At 38.6% G+C, this 18,146-nt stretch overlaps 1 protein-coding gene and 1 non-coding gene across 16 annotated transcripts in view; both read left to right on the top strand.

Moving 5' to 3' along the window:
- Positions 1 to 18,146, top strand: part of MEF2C (myocyte enhancer factor 2C) — a 191,709-nt gene that overhangs the window by 112,109 nt on the left and 61,454 nt on the right. The window lies entirely within an intron of this gene.
- Positions 16,348 to 16,485, top strand: LOC114816665. Its single transcript, XR_003764466.1, has one exon. It is a non-coding gene; the product is annotated as a small nucleolar RNA SNORA7 (small nucleolar RNA).

An 18,146-nucleotide genomic window follows, 5' to 3' on the forward strand; every position in this document is an offset into this window, starting at 1 on the left:
TCTAGAATAACTGGAAGAGTCAAGCAGCTGGGGTGGCCCTGGCAGATTCATTCATTCATTCATTGTCGTATTTATTGAGTGCTTACTGTGTGCAGAGCATTGTACATATTAATTATATTAATTATTCACTTATTAATGTATTTATTGAGTTCATGGAAAGTACAATTCGGCAACAGAGACAATCCCTACCCAGCACGGGCTCAGATTCCTATGCAGGGGCAGGATGGGGCCTACTCCCACAGCACGTTGGGTGGAGATCCGCAAAAAAGTGTGGCCCCATCCCTGGCCCAGAAATAACACTGCCAGAGTCCTCTGGGGACTACTGCATCCTGGGACTGTGGTGCAGCCCTGGGCCAGGAGAGAAAAGTGCTGCCACTTTCCCCTTGAGAAGCTGTGTGGCTTAGTGGCAAAAGCACGGGCATGACAGTCAGAGGTCATGGATTCTAATCCCGGCTCCACCACTTGTCTGCTATGTGACCTTAGGCAAGTCGTTTAACTTCTCTGTGCCGCAGTTCCCTCATCTGTAAAATGGGGATTGAGACTGTGACCCCTCTGTGGGACAGGGACTGTGTCCAACCTGATTACCTTGTATCTACCACAGCACTTAGGCTGTGTGGCACATAGTAAGCAATTAATAAATACCATAATTATTATTATTAACTACCACAGGACCTTGCTTAGTAAAAAGTGTAAACTAGTTTCCTTGTCACTCCTTTTACCCTAGTTCTTGGAAATGTTGTTAAATAGAGCAAAGTTAGACCTGCACAGATTTTTCTGGAGAACTGGAGTTCCGAAATCTCCATCACTGTATTCTAGCTCCATTTACAGTCTTCCTCTCGGTGTTCATTTTGTTTTGTTTTAATGGTATTTAAGTACTTACTATGTGCCAGGCACTCTACCAAGTACTGAAGTTGATAAAAGCTAATCAGGTTGGACACAGTCCATGTCCCACTCAGGGTTCACAGTCTTCATCCCCATTTACAGTTGAGGTAACTGAGATACAGAGAAGATAAGTGACTTGCCCAAGTTTATACAGCAAACAAGTGGGGGAGCCAGGATTAGACCCCAAGTCCTACTGACTTCAAGGCCCATGCTCTGTCCACTAGGCCATCCTGCTCTTCTGTTCATGTGAAGCTGTTTAGTACCCTTTACCCCAGTTCCCATCCCTGCCTTCTTGCCAGACTTTCTTTAATTCTCTCTACACCTGGTTATTTTTTGCCCCTCTGGGCTTTATTTATGTTTGGCTTCTTCCCTTCACCGTCTTTCTTTTTCTTTCTTGCCCCTTTTGAACGTCTCACTTTATTTGGTCTTGCCCCCTATGGGTTTCATACCCATCATTCTTTTCCCTCGCACTCATTTCTCTCCATGGTTGCTCTCTCTTTTCTCTTCCACAAGCCCAAACTGTCAGATCTGCTGCTTCCTTCATACTGGCCCAGCCCTCTCGGGAATCAGTTCTCTTCATTTTCCCCCTCCATTCCCTCATTCCACCTAATTCTGACCAAATCTAGGTATCAAATGCCTGGGTGTGGATTTACTTTTAAAGGGAACTTAAAAAAGGAAAACCAGTGGGTGGTGATTATGCACAATAAAATACCCTTTTATCATTTGCACACAAAACACTAAATTCTTCTCCAAATGTTCTAAAAATAGAGCTCATTAAATTAATACATTCCATTTAGAAACAAAAACTTAGAATTATGTGTGCCATTGCTGTAAAGATTCCAGACATGCTGAAGAATGGAAAAAAGAAATGACTCTTTCAACTAAAAAGTTTCTGTTTTTTTAACAGTATTTGTTAAGCACTTACTATTTGCCAAGCACTGTTCTAAGCTCTGGGGTAGATACAAATTAATCAGATTGGATACAAATTCTGTCCCACATAGGGCTCTCAATCCTAATCCCATTTTACAGATGAAGTAAATAAGGCCCAGAAAAGTAAAGTGACTTGTCCAAGGTCACACAACTGATAAGTGGTGGAGCAGGGATTAGAACCCAGGTCCTTCTGACTCCCAGGCCTGTGCTCTTTCCACTAGGCCATGCTGTTTCTCCTTGGGCTCAGAAAAACTAAAGGAGCATGCACCTCACAGAGACAGTTTATCATAAAAACAAGTCAAAAAAGGGTATCTTTTGAGATCATTCACATCAGGCAAGGGGCAGAGCTGGGATTAGGACCCAGGTCCTCTGACCTTTAGGCCTGTGATTGTTCACTAGGCCACGTTGCTTCCCCACCATCAGCAATAGTATTCATTGAACATTTATGGGCAGAGACTATCTACCAACTCTACTCTTTTGTACTGTGCCATGTGCTTAGTATAGTACTTCACACTCAGTAACTGTTCAATAAATGCCATTGATTGATTGATCGATTGAGATGATATACCAGGTGTAGGGGTGGAGGGTTGGAGAAGAGAGAGTGCGAACAAAAGTCAGAGAAGAAAAATTAGAAAGCAAGAAATTATTAGAAGAAGATTTGTTTGGAAAGAGTGTAGATCATAATTGGGGTACCACTAGACAGGAGTGTAGACATATTAACAGCAAACCAACTAATGGAGGGTTAGGGGCTTTATCTTATACCAGAAGGACTAAGGAACCAACGGAGATTTTTGAGGAAGAGCTCCTATGTTCCACTTGGTGCTTTTCAGAGTAACTGGGTGTGTTAAATGAAGTGTAATTTGGAGGATCTTTTTGATATTGAAATAAAAATAGAGTTGAAATTTTAGAAATTGGAGTCTTCCTTGAGCTCTCATTTTTTGAAATCACAATTACACCAATTGCTTTTTGAAACTTGAAATAAACTTGAAAACACTTTCCTATTTAAAAATAGTATATTTGGCATAAGAGACTTCATATATATTTATTAAAATGAGTCATTTTTGATCATGCATCAAGCATAAGCTAAAGCATCAAAATTAAATCATGTGTAAAAGAAAATAAATTTTCTGTAATTTTGTTGTAAAACTCCCTGCAAATTGTAGGCATTCATAAAATAATAATGACAACAACAATTCCTATTGAAGGAGTAGAAAATTACATGGAAAAGAACATGTGTATATATCCCATGTGCTCTTTTTTTGTTGTTTTTGGGTAGTGTTACTTTGTCTTTAGTGCTTTTGCAAAGCCATTACGTTTGATCCCTTGGACGAACTAGGGCAGGTTAAAGTTCCAAAATAATTTTTCCTAATGTGAATAAGTATTGTCTACACAAACCTGGTTTATTTTACATTATTTTTTTTAATAGGTAGGATAGGGAGGTGCTTTGCACAGACATATCAATTTATTGTCAGTGATATTCTGAGGCCTAGTCAAGACAAAATCTGCACCCTAGCAGTTAACTACAATGTCGTTATTTATAGATTCAACATAATCAGATCAGAAACAACCCCTGTTGCCCCTGAGCACACAGTCCTAGAAACAGATATTTTCTTCCCATTATACAGATGAGGAAATTGAGAACATGCAAAGTTAAGTGACTTGTCCAAGGTCACACAGTAGGCAAATAGAAGAGCTGAGATTAGAACTCGGCTGGATTCCCAGGCCTCAGCTCTCTCCATTAGGCCACGAGGTTGCAACCAAGGGTAAAGGAAATGGAGTTCAGATTTTTAAAAGCTTCCAGTAAGAGTGAAATTTTGCCTGATAACTGTGAGCACATTCTCCCTGTTTTGAATCAGTAATAAAGGGGCTAAAGATCTTTGAAGTCAAGATGATCATTGAAAAGATTTAGAGAATAAATAAAAGTTTCCAAGACCTTCAGGAACATAAAGGCTAGTTTAGGATCAGGAAGAAATGCCATGAAAAAACAATCTTTCCCTAAATGCCTGTAATGCTAGGAATTTAAGCAAACTGAACTGAATTGAATGATTATTAATATCAGCAACCAATGTTAATTATTAATTAATATGTGAGTTCCACATGCGGTTCATTGTCCAAGGGAGGAGGGAGAACAGGTATTTTCATATTCATATTGCATATGAGGAAATTTAGGCACAAAGAAGTTAAGTCCAGGTCATGCAGCAGGCAAATAAATGGTGGAGTGCTAGATATTGGTTTGTTGCAATCCAGAGCTTTTAAAGACTTTCATAAAGTTTTTCTTCATGGTTTTGTTGTGGGATGTTTTGGAGTATTCACTGGATCACTAGATTTTATTGTGGCTACATGAGGACATTGCTGTGTTCCAAAGAAATGCCAAAATCCCAGAGAGCTGATTTGTTCATTCATATCCCACAGACCACTCCTCTAAAGCCCTCTTAAAATCATATCTTCTCCAAGAGGCCTTACCTGACTAAGCCCTCGTTTCCCCTACTTACCCTGCCTCTGTGTCACCTGTACAGTTGGATCTGTACCCCTTGAGCATATGATATTCCCCCCACCCCTGCCCCACAGTACTTGTGTACATATCCTTATGCTCTCCCATTTCCCCTATCTGTAATTCATTTTAATATCTGTCTACCCCTCTAGACTGTAAGCCCCTTGTAGGCAGGAAATGTGTCAACCAACACTACTGTACTTTCCCAAATGTTTAGAACAGTGTTCTGAACATAGAAAACACTCAATAAATGCCATACATTTACATTTTGAGGTTTTCCCATCAACCTTGCAAGCTGACAGTGGATCCTGTATACTTAAATGTGGTTATCTGGTGGAACTTGTGAATGAAGAAAAAAATCCGCTCTGTCAATTATTTCTAAAGGTCACAAAGTTAATGACTTGCTGGGAGGTTAATTAGATTCTGAAAGCTTCTTCATAGCAATTAAATCTCTTTATCTTTATGTTTGTAGTAAATAAGCTCTTGTATCTATTTGGATCTTCTGTTTTAGACTAAGAAAGTACTTTATGAAATTTTCAGATTCTGTTTTTTTCTTTGCTAAAAGAACATATCTCAAGAGCCTTAAGAATTCAAGGTGAATGTTTACCCAGAAATTGTGACTCATTCACCAGTATTACAGAGTTTTCCAATTTTGCAAAATAATACCTTTCAATCATTTTAATTGTATTTCTTTTCACATGGCTCCGAGGGAAAAATCATTTTTATTGCCCCCATTTTATAGAAATAACGGAAACGAAAGACAGTGATACCCTGAAAGGATCATCTAGGCTTGTATAGATATTCTTTCCAAGAGTTTTCATAACTATCTCTTTATTTAATCATCTGTCTTTTAGGCCATTCCAGATATTCACATAGCCTTCCCCCTTTTCTTTTAAAAAATATTGTAAATATGTGTATGATGCTCATACTAAAGTAAATCATCATCTCTTGTAGAGGTATGTACGAGTTTCACATCTCCTCCAAGAGGTCTTCCCTAAGTAAACCCTCATCTCCCCCACCCATTGTCTCTTCTGCTATCCTATGCACTTGCATCCCTTAAGCACTTTAATACACTCCCCATTCCTATATCACTTTTACGCATATTCACATACTCTACTTGTAATTTATTTTAATACCTGTCTTTCCTTGTAGACTCTAAGCTTCTTTTGGGTAGGGAACATGTCTACCAACTCTGTATTGTATTTTTCCAAGCTCTTAGTTCTGTGCTTTACTCCCAGTAAGTGTTCAATAAATGCAATTGTTTGATGAGGCCAACTTCATTTTTTCGTTATTACCTTTCGGTCAACCAAATAGTATTTATTGAGCACCTGCTGTGTGCAGAGCACTGTTTTAAATGGTTGGGAAAGTACAATAAAAGAAATAGACATAATTCATGCCTTCAAGCAGTTTAGCAAGTTATTTGGAATTATTTTTCCCCACTGTATTTCTTCATGTGACTTCAGGCACAATTCTACACCCTGTCACTTGAGTTCAGGAGATATTAATTTCTAAGCAGTTGGGCAGGAGTTTCTATATAATTTCGAGAAAAGCCATACACCCAGATGAAAAACTAGACACACTATCCAATTCAATCCCAATTCAGAAACAATTGCGTTGTTTTATAAAGATTGATAATATCCCCAAATTTTCATCATAAATTTACATGTTCACGCTTCTCATATGATACATTCTGCCTGTCAAACATTACTGTATAATGAATGGATTGTTCATCACAATTGCAAAGAATTTTTGCAGTTACGTGAGGAATGTTGTGCCTTCTGTTTTTGCACATTTTTAGGATAACTCCATACTAATCTCACAGGTGAAAAATTTTTGATGAAAGAAGGATATGTGATTGGTTGATTTTTCTCAAGTGACTGGGAGGCCAGTTTCTACAGCTCTTGTGTGCATGTTTTTCTTGTCCCACTTGGATCATATAAGGGTTAGTCCTTTGACCAGGGAAAAGTGTTTGAGGCCTAAAGTAGATGTACACATTTTGTGGGTTTAGGAATCATCCAGACATGACAAATTTATAGTTCAATTTTAGCATGTCTCATTTGTGACTTCTACTTTGACTTATTTGGTGAAGGATCTGTTATAGATAAACATTTGAGAAGTTTGCCTTTTAAAAACAAAGTCACATCAAAGGATTTCCCTTTATAGGTGTTTTTAGGTGAAATTAAGAAACCTTTAGGCGCAACATATGTATTCCCATGGCACCTTTTTATTTTTCCACCATTTTTTGTTTAAACATGCATTCTAGCTTCATTTCTAGAGAAATTTCCATGAGAGAACAAATGTAAAAGATCTGTAGGTGATACAGTTCTCTTTAAAACTTGATTCAAGGTTCTCTTTACTTGAAAATTGAAACCTTAAATCTATATCTTACAACCTTGATTTTACTTCACAAATGTGTGTGTTTCTTTCCCTAAAACATGATATCTCTGGCTGAGAGACTGGAAAAATCTTACATGCCTGTGTAACATTCTTATAACCTAATAGCTCTGCTGCTTTTCTCCCAATCTAGTCATTGGAGAATGTTCTTTGTTTGTGTAGTCACTGTTTCACATAGTAACAGCTTGTTGTATTTTGGTCTGTTTGCCAGAGGGTAGGTTTATTTTTAAATCCCTGAACTCTAAATTTTCTTTATTTTTCCAAGATTGGAAGCAGCTGAAATGCCTGGAGTTACAGGTTGAAGGCTGTTTGACAATATGTGAGGGGAAACTGCATTCCCTCCCCCCTTTGTGTTTTTTTTTTTAATTTTTCCTAACAAATGTCTCCTAACTGGTAGTTGTCTAAAAATAGAAAACTGCATGTCTAAAAATAGCTTGGCTCTCAGTCTTGCCAAGGAAAATGGAGAGGAATAGGCGTGGAATAGAAGGCTGAGTAATCCAGTTCTATTCATTCAGAGATCCCTTTGAGAATGCAGGCGATGATAAAGTGCCCTCAAAAAACCACAGGCCTGACTTGCTCTCTTCAGACTTCTAGGTGCCAATAAACATTTTAGCCCAAGGATATATTTTTCCTCATAGGTCGTAAACACTTTCTGAAAGACAAGGCTTTGTTTCACGCACTCTGACTTACTGTCATAAATAACTGGCTTTCCTAAGGTCCCTTTCCACCCACCCCTCCTTTTTTCTGAAAGATTTTCAAGTAAGCATGGGCACAGAGCCTTATGAAAAATTCCATAAAATGATGCATTTGCTGTGGCAATCATGGGGGACGAATTTTGGGGTAAATCAGAAAGTCTGGATCCCTTTTCTTGAATTGCAAAGATTTTTCGAGAAAGGAGAAAAGCTGCCTTTCCAATTGTTTTTGGCAAAAGCTATGGAGGAAACAGCTGTTTTATTCACAGTCAACCTTGTAATCCTCAAATATGCTGGGTGTTACACACATAGGCTTGTAGATGAGTAAATACCCCAGTGAAGCTTCAGTTTGCCGAATGCCTGTTGACACATCAGCATACATTTGGCCTTCTTTGTAAACCTTTCTTCAGCCACTCAATCCTACACCCTTTTCCCCCCAGGTTAAAATTTTTGAACTCTTAGAAAATAACGTCGTGTCCAGTCTGAGATAGTTATCAGTTTGGATAAATGAAATTCTGAGGCAGATGTGGAAAAAATGGTCCAAGCCAGGTTTGTCATTGTAACAAGGTTTCTCGTTTTGTTTTGCTTAAGTAATCTGAGTAAGCAGGTCAAACTTAGCAACAGGGTGTGGAAATGTCAGCATAGTTCATGGGGTTATGTAGGTCTTGAGTATTGTTGTGTCCAGTTCCTGTAATGCTCCTGGTGATAAGGCTCTTGAGACAAAGAACGATAATTGATGGAAGGGGACTTAAATCATTGCGAGAAGAATCAAGGTCCTTGTATCTGTGTACATTGACTCTTTTGGTCTCCTTCCTCTTGAAAAGTATTTTATCTTCTTGCATGTTGGCGGCCCCCTGCTGCTCTTTGTAATGGATGCAGAACACAAGTGATTCCTTTATGCAGTACACAGGGTATAATTGTGTCTGGGTGGTGTATTAGTAATTACCAAGCTGAATTCTCATATTGTATCTTTACTGCAGGCAAGGAAAAATGGGACACACAACCCAGCACAACCATTCTTAACCTAGATCATGAGCTACTTATAGCTGTGTTCCCGAGACAGAGACTTCTGTGGGCACATGCATTTTTCAGTTGTACTGTTAAATAATTTCTGCTATGGAGGATACAAAACGTGGCTATTTACCTGTGTAGTCTTTACAACATTAACTTAGCCATACAATGGTGTATCTCAATGACTGATTTAAATTATGGTAAATTCAGACAAGTAATATTTGCTGCAACTAAAATAATCAAAGTGTTAATATTAGAGTCATATTAGGGCCTGGACATACTAACATGAGGTAGTTCTTGAACAACTCAGGTGTGCGTACAGTTCAGTAATATTTCCAATATTTTGCATTTGTTTTTTTAAGAAAGATTTCTTTCCTCAAGTGTATTTAATGATTTTGGCACAGGTTCTGTTAAACTTCAGAAAAAGCTGACATTTGTTTTTTGTTACAGTAAACATATCAATTAATTATTAATATCTGTGCTATAAAATTTGTATCTCTCCCTTATATATTATGTAGCTGATATTGATTGGACTCCCATTTGTCTCCTATTCATAGAGGTTTTTAGTGTCCACAATATTATTTATTTCTAAAGAAATTAGATAATATGAGTTGCCTGATTTACAGTGAAAAGCAATAATTATATCTGATTTATTATATATTTTAAATCAAATAGCATAGTAGCTAATAAAGAATTGCTAGCTTAATATTTGCACATCAAATATATGTGGTGTTTTTCTGAATTAAATTGGAATTAACCTAATGCTGATATGCACAACATATGATTTACAAATAATAGTTATTGATATTTAAATCCAAAAATTATTTTCCAGTTCTTGTACTTTAAAAATTTACATGTCTTTCCATTCTTTCTTCTAATTATCTTTTGTGAACATATTAAGTCTACCATTGCAAACACCGATTTACCTTTTATTCAGTTTACATTTTCATTACACATATTGATAAAAAGGATTTTTGTGTACTTTTGTAGTACACAAAAGATTTACAAATTCAAAAATTCAAAGCCATTTATATCATCTGGCATGAGCTATAGCCCACTCTGATTACGTTTCATAATGCAATATTATGTTCATGTATACACACTTTGTATAAGTATACAAGCATTTCTTTTGATCAGGCATTATATCAGAAGGATTACTGAAAAGGAAGTAAATTATAGAAAAGTGGAATAGGAATAGTTTAAACGGAACATAGCTGTTTCACCTCCACTTGAATATCAAAAATCTTGACAGTAAATAAATTTGAAGATTAATTATGTGCTACTTTAAAAAAATGATGGCTCACTTTAGTAGAGTAGTAGAGTCCTGTGAAATCCATCAGTCATATTTATTATGTGCTTACTGTGTGCAGAGCACTGTGCTAAACCCTTGGAAGAGAAGAATAGCGATAGAAGACACATTCCCTCTCCACAACAAGTTTATAGTCCAGAAAGATAGAAACTTTGAGTTTCAGATGGGGGTAGGGACTGTAAACAGACTTTTCTAGTATCCGCAGTGCTTAGTACAGTGCATGATTCTTAGTAAATGCTTAACAAATACTATTATCATTGCTGTTTATCTCTGTAATTTTGGCCCTTACCTGCAGATTCAGTATACAAAATTGCACCTCCCTTATTATCTACCGAAAGAGAACCTAAAATGGTTCCAACATGGAATTTCTTAAATGAGTAGTAACTTGATTTCTATGGATGCTTTGAAGATGGAATGATGAAGTTTACTCCAAATTCAGCTGTTGAGTGTAGGCGTCAGTGCTGCTTGTTAGTACAACCTATTCGCCCTCTCTGCTCCCCCTCCCCGCACATACAAACACCACTTCCTCTTTTTCTAGTAGTCCCTGTGCCCCCTGGCCTGACTCTTCCTCTCATTACTTTATCCACCTCTTATCACCTCATTCACTGCCTTCCCTTCCCTGCAGAAGTCTCATTTCTTGGCCAAAATAAAGGAACAATGTGACACTTTTTCCCCCACCCACAAACTTTTTTTTTTTTTTTGAGGAGTAGGGCAGGTGGGATCACACAAGATGAAAAAGTTTGCAAAGCCCAGTTCATGAATTCTCTTTTCAGGTGTGGGAGTCAGAGGTCATGGGTTTGAATCCCCTCTCTGCCACTTGTCAGCTGTGTGACTGTGGGCAAGTCACTTAACTTCTCTGTGCCTCAGTGACTTCATCTGTAAAATGGGGATTAAGACTGTGAGCCCCACGTGGGATAACCTGATTACCCTGTATCTATCCCAGCGCTTAGAACAGTGCTCTGCACATAGTGCTTAACAAATACCAACATAATTATTTATGTCTATATCGTTACTACTCACGTGTGGAAATGTGGTACCACTGCCTAACCCCAGTTTGGTCACAGGCTTACTAGGGAAACTAGGGAGAAATCAATCAGTGGAATATATGAGCACTTATTGTGTGCCAAGCATTGTACAAGTGCTTGGCAGAGTAAAATCCAAAAGAGTTGTTAGACATGTTCCTTGTCTACAAGGAGAGCAGGGTGACCTAGTAGAAAGAGCTTGGGCCTGGTTATCAACGTACCTGGGTTCCAATACTGGCTTTACCAGTTGTATGCTGAGTGACCTGGGTCAAGTCACTTTTCTTCTCTGTGCCTCAATTTCCTCAACTGTAAAATGGGGATTAAATCCTACTCTTTCCTACTCTGAGCCCCATGTGGGACAGTCTCTGTGTCCAACCTGATGAACTTGTATCTACCCCAGTGCTAAGAACAGTGCTTGATACCTAATAAGTGTGTAACAGATAGGAGCTTACAGTCTAAAGGTAGACATTAAAGTAAATTATAGTTATGTACATAAGTGCTGTGGGGCTGAGAGTGGGTTGAGTATCAATAAGTTAAAGGATACAGGTCCAAGTTCATAACTGATGCCAAAGGGAGAAGGAGTAGGGAAAAGAGTTTATTTGGGGAAGGCCTCTTGGAGGAGATGTGATTTAGTAAGGCTTTAGAAGTTGGGATAGTGATGGTCTGTTATAAAATGAAGATGGAGTGAGTTCTAGGCCAGAAAGAGGATGTGGCAAGAGGTCAGCAACAAGTTAGTTGGGACTGGGGAACATTGAGAAGGCTGGCGTTAGAGGAGTGAAATACGCCAGCTGACTTGTAATAGGAAATCAGTTAGATAAGAATAGGAGGGAGTGAGGTAACTGAATGCTTTAAAGCCATAATGATAAGGAGTTTATGTTGGATGTGGAGATGAATGCCCAACTGTGAGGTTCTTGAGGAGTGGAGAGACATGAACTGAACATTTTTTAGAAAAGTGATCTGGGCATCAAAGTAAAGTAAGGACTAAGAATGGGGAGAGACAGGAAGGGGGAAGGTCAGGAAGGAGGCTAAGGCAGAAGTCAAAGCAGGAGATAAGTAGAACAGAAGTTAGCAAATAACTAGTAAGTTTAGAAGATAAGAAGAAATGTAGGTGCCAGAATCTCAAAAAGAACCAGATCTAATTCTTCTGAAAGGAGACCCCAATTTACCTTTAAGCTCCAATAGGAGACGACCAACCTCCCTCAATCTTCTCCCTTGTCTTCGAAGCTGACATACTCCCCTTTTCAGTGGTGTTGGCTTTTATTTCTGAATGCAGCAGGGAATTTGGATGGGGCTTTTAGAACACAACGAACAGATAAACTTCCCTTCTCCCTCTCCCTCCCACCTCTAATAAGGGCAACAGTAAGGAGTGAAAAGTTCTCCTTACACAGTTGCAGAGCCCAGCAAGGGGGTAAAAAGGCCTCATTCAATGAGAGAGTCTGGGTGGCAAACAAAGCGTTCTTACCTCCACAACTGTGGGACTCTAGGGGAGTACCTCCTCCCCCCCAGCTCTCTCCCCAGACTGCCTGCCTGACTGGGCCTAGAACAAGAGTAAGGTGAACCAGAATTCTGGTCATTTTAGTAAGGGCAGGGACAGAGAGTACATTGGGCAGGACAAAAGGCAAAGAGCAAATAGAGGAAGAAATAAGAAAAAAGAGGGAATAGGGCAAGAAGGGAAAGAAGGGAAGAAGTGAAAAGAGGGAACGAGGGAAGGAAAAGGGAATCAAGGGAGAAAAGAGGCAAATGGGGAAAAAGGGAAGAGGAGATGGAGAGAAGGAAAAAGGGAAGAGAAAGAAGGTTTTTACTTCTGCTGCTGTAGTGCTACAAATGAAAAACTGTCACTGTTTCTGCTCAATTCCAAGATGGCAACAAGTCTCTTTGTGGTGTCCAAGGAGAGTAAAGTAGGAGAGGTCATGCCAGTGACAGAATTTCTAGCAATGTGCATCCCTCAGGTCTCATCCCAAACTTGTAACATCTTTGTGCTGTATGAAGGGCAAAAGACACATTCTCTCCCCTTTGACCCTCCAGTTCCCATCTATATTGCCACCAACCCCTTGCCTACATCCTGCCTCTGGCCTGGAACTCCCTCCCCCTTCATATCTGACAGATTATCACTCTCCCCTTCCGCTTCAGAGTCTGATTAAAATCACATCTCCAACAGTCTTCCCCCCACTAAGCCTTCATTTCCTCTACTCCTTCTCCTCTATGAGTTGTTCTTGCACTTGGATTTTACTCTTTATTCAATCCACCTCAGTTCTACAACATTTATCTACCTATCCATAATTTATTTTAGTGTGTCTCCCTCTTTAGAAGGTAGGCACCTTTTGGGGCAGGAAAACGTGTCTACCAACTCTGTTATATTGTACTCTCCCAAGTACTTAGTACACTGTTATGCACATGGCATTCAATAGGTATGATTGATTGATTGACTGAATGAATAACCAGAACTTTTAGATATTCATTCTTCATGCAGATGGAAGAACAGACTCATTAAAAGCTACCTGGAAAAAGTTAGGGAAAATCCCTTCTGCAAAAGGAGGAGCAGGCTAGCTTGTGTTCTTAAACTTTTGGTAGTTATTCTCTAGTATTATTAGTATTATGCAGATAGCAAATTTGATATCTTTAGAAACGTACAGTTGCTGAACTAAGAGAAAGATGTTTGATTTATAATAAGTAGCTGATACTGCCCATTTCTTTCAAAGCCTCTAACTTAGAAATTAAATGATTGGGTAGAAACTAGTCCAGTCAAATTATTTTCTGATTCCTGCAGTTGATATTCAAATTATTTCTATATTGAAATATTCTATTGAAATATATTTATATTTATATTTAAATACATTATATATATATTCAATATATTTAAATATATTTCTATATCTTAAAAGGATATCTGACTTGGAGTTATAAAAGATTTTAAGGATTCCTTTACCATTTTATTTAGGACTCTGGTATGATTATTAGATTTTTTTATCCACACCCTCCAGTTTGACCAGATATTCTGTGGCAGTGATAAGCTTTTTACTCTGCTCCAGCTGAGCAATTGATAGTACAGATCTGTCGGTTGAGTGTGCATGTGCCCTCAGAGAGTGCATGCTTTCAGGACTAAATGCACATAATTTTTCAACCGTGAGCATCTCTCAGCTCGAAAGCCTTGTGCTCTGTGTAGCACCTATCAATACTAAATAATAAGAATGTTAAAGCATTATTAACATAGTGGAAAAGGCATAGGACTGGGAGTTAGGGACCCTGGATTCTAATCACAACTCTACCATCTACCTGCTCTTTGACCTTGGACAAGTCATTTAACTTCTCTCTGTCTCAGTTTCCTCATTGGCAAAATTGCGATTCAGTACCTCTTCCCCATCCTACTCAGATTGTGATCCCCATGGGGACCTGATAATCTTTTATCTACCCCAGCACTTAGTACAGTGACATTGGGATCTTTGGGGTGGCAAGACATGGCAACCAGAGTAGTTATTAATATACACTGGGATGCATGGAAGCACCATTGTACAATTGGATTTTAGGAAAATAGATATTATATTCCAGGAGATACAGTGTTTATGGAAAACATGTATGTGTGTTTTATGTGTTAAACTAACACCGTTTTTGTGACTCCTATCAATTGTCTAAAATAACTTCAGTCATCCCTAGCCTTTCTAATGAATAGCTTTAAGCTCAGTGAATAAAGCCAAGTTTGCAGTATGGCCGTTCTACCTCACAGAACACAGAAATCCCCTGTTGCTCACACATACACTCAGACTCTATCATATCCCCTCAAATATTTGCCATCTTCCTTTCCCTCACACCCATATGGTTATATCAAACGTGGAACTGTCAAAGCATTTTCAAGCAGAAGAATAAAGGCGCATGTCTAATATCTCACTGCATGCAAGTTTCTGTGTCAGGACAGCATAACTTGATGTGATATTTGTGTCACTTGCCAGCAGCTTTACAGAAACAGATTATGGTTGAACAGGGTTATTCCTTAATTCTCCTCTTTCCCTGACCACACCTTAATTTTGAAGCATGATGGATTCCTTTGTATATTACTTCATTTTATATTGTAGTATTGCACATAAAGAACGTGCAACTTTTCATCATTTGTAAGAGATCTGGAGATAGGGTTGGGAGAATTACATCTTTTTCCATCATCTGTATCAAACCCTTACTAAATTATAAATTTGAGATCAGAAATTATGTCTACTAACTATTTTACTATCCCAAGTGCATAGTGGGGAACACTACATAGAGTAAAGTCTCGTTGAATGCTGTCGATTAATAATAGATTGATAGTAAGGGAGGGATTCTAGTTAAGAGGCTGGCATATTGGATTATTGTGCCTCAGTTTTCTCATCTGAAAAATAGGGATTAAATCCTACTCCTTCCTACTTATACTGTGAGCCCCATGTGGGATGGGGACTGTGTCCAACCTGATTATCTTGTATCTACCCCAGTGTTTATATAGTGCTTGGTGGAACATGGTAAGCACTTAACAAGCACCAACACTATGATTCTTATTTTGTTTTTTTCTAATTTTCAAAATAAGAATTTACATATTTATGAAATCACATTATAAAGTGACTTTATGGTGTTTTAGCTGCTAAAATGCTAATAGTATGTATCATACCTCTGCCACACTCAGTGCTGAGAAAGAATACACAGATATTAACTAGATACTATCCCCAGCCCTCAAGGTGCTCACAGTCTAGGAAATCAGGGAAAGGGTACTGGTGACAGACACATAAGAAGAGAGAAAACAATGAAAACACTAAAGCAACAAAAAAGCAGTTTAAAATCCATTTAAATAGCTGATTCTCATAGTAAGGAACATCTTCCCAGAGAGTGTCTTGTATAGGTTAATTAAAAAGCAAAACTAAAAAACAATCCTTATCTAATGCTCCACTGGAGTTATTTGCATCGCTTGTGGAAAGGCTGCAAGGAAAGTGAAGAATTTGGTGATTGCAGGAAGTGGTATGAATGACTGTGTGGGTGGTATTTTCTCTGCTGAGTCAGTACTGCATCAGTTCTCCTACATGCTTTTACTAGTGGTACTGACTTTCTGACAAGATACAAAACCAAAGTGTTGTGGTTCTTTAAGGCCTCTCTTGCTTTTCAATTTCCCCAGAGCCTTGGAAAAATTCCACTGGAGAAGATTGTATTTTACATATTTAAATTATCCTAATAATCTCAGTTGGAAAAATTATATAAATATGCTCAATACTTACTATTATTCATTTAATTTTTCCTTAAAACAGCTTCTGAAGCAGCTCATTAGGGTTAACCCTGTTTTACTAAGGAGGAAAGTAAGAAACAAAAGGACTCAGTAGCCTAATACCAAATGGATAGCTGTAATAGCCAATATTTTATTAGTGAGCATTGCCCAGCCCACTGAGAAATGATACCTAAATAGTATAAATGTTTTCCCCCATATTTGTGCACTATTGGCAATTCCATCTCACTTATGTCTACAGTGGTGCCTTCTCTGGAAAATTCAAGTGTGAAATTGAGGTCTACCTGATGAATTGGTTCAATATGGTACCAGTAAAAATGTCTGTCGTCTCTGCAGTAGTATGGGGTTTTTGTTTAAATTATTTAGATAATTGCACCAACTCTGCTCCCCTCTCAAGATTGCATCTGGAGAGTTTCCAATACTCTACTAGTCTCAGCTGTGGGAGAGAGAGTCAAGCAGAGGCATATCCATTTCATTCCTAGCTTGGGCGGTGGCTACCAAGTGGAAGGCAATCTGCTACAAGTCAAAACTCACCAGTGCTGGGCAATAGCAGCATGGGAGAGATTCAGGGACAGACCCAAGTTTACTTTGTGGAAGAAGGCAATGGTAAACCACTTCTGTATTTTTACCAGGGAAACTCTAGGGATACACTACCAGAATGATTTACAGATGGAGGTAGGGCGTTCTAGGAGAGATATATATCCATGGAGTCGCTAAGACTCAGAAATGACTGGACAGCATAAGACATGACAAGACCACCTCTACCCACTAGATTCTCTTTCATATTTGTTTGAATTGAAAGGTGTGGTCATGTCACTAAGTTCTGTTTTTTACCCAGTAGGTGAGCTGCCTTGGGCATCCTTCCATGATGTCAGTGGGGGAGAGTTTCCTCAGGACACAAGTACATAGGCTGTCTGGACTTATCTGTCCAGATCCCAGCTACAAAAGGTTGGGGGAAGGCAAGTGTACCGCTGGTGAAAGTTTATTAAGAACAACTTTCCCCACCAAGCTGAGGCTATTCCTTCCCCAGAGTATTCCTATATATGCCTTCACACCGAGCACATTGTATTCAAATGATTATTTATATGTCCTAAGGCAGAATGCGTCCAATTCAAATCACAGTGGAAAGTAATCCAGGCTTGACGAACTTTAGGAAAACCCTACCCTTGCGTTCGTTCATCAGAAGTTGTTATACAGAAGCCTACTCCACCCAATTAAGAAAAGTCTGCACAAGACCCACTTGAACATGAAAAGCTAGGTAGTATGGGGTTTTGTTACATGGGAGTTGATTGAATTCCCATATTGAAAGAGGCTCAAAGTTAAGGGAGTGCCAGAAGGGTCCTGAAGCAATCAAATGGGGCATATTAGATGACTGCCCATAAAATGGAAATGGCGGCAGATGTCAGAATAAGTAAAAATGCAAAGATGAAATGTTTGAATGTTTCTACAATAATGTTAGGACTAAAATGGGTGCTTTTCCCAGTAGATCATGCTGCCTTTAGTCCAAGGAAGCCTCAAGGTAAACTCTAGGGAAATTGCAAGGTAAACATATCAAACCCAGTCTCTGTCCCACAGGAACTCACAGTCTAAATGGGAGTAAACAGACCATATAGAACAATAACGGTGAAATGCAGAGCAATAAATTTCAACATCAGCAATGTTAAAGAAAGAACCCACTTTTTGAAGGGAAGAGTCCTCACACTCTTTGCAGTTCCAGAAACAGTATTTGATTAGGGAGTGGTAGTAAGAGTAGGAGACTTCATTTATCCTCAGAAAGACTGCTAAATCACTATCAAGTAAGAAAAAAATGAAGTTTTTAGATATAAGCAATGACTGTTCCCCAGACCAGCTAGCCAGAGATTCAGCAAGGAAAGGAAGTATACTAGATTGAATCAGTCAGTTGTATTTATTCATTCAGTCATATTTATTGAGTGTTTAACTATGTGCAGATCACTGTACTAAGTACTTGGGAGAGTACAGTATAACAATATGACACATTGCCTGCCCACAACAAGCTTACAGTCTAGAGGGAGTGAACTGGTTCTGGTGGAAAAAATACAAGAGTACTTCTCTGTAGTAGCTGCCACAATGGGATAAATGTTAAGTTCTTCCTAGGCGAGGGCCAAAAATGTCCCCAACATATAGATGTTTAATTTTAGAAAAGGAAACTTGAAAAGTGAGACTT

Source organism: Ornithorhynchus anatinus, chromosome 1 (genome assembly GCF_004115215.2).
Source record: "Ornithorhynchus anatinus isolate Pmale09 chromosome 1, mOrnAna1.pri.v4, whole genome shotgun sequence".
NCBI lineage: Eukaryota > Metazoa > Chordata > Mammalia > Monotremata > Ornithorhynchidae > Ornithorhynchus > Ornithorhynchus anatinus.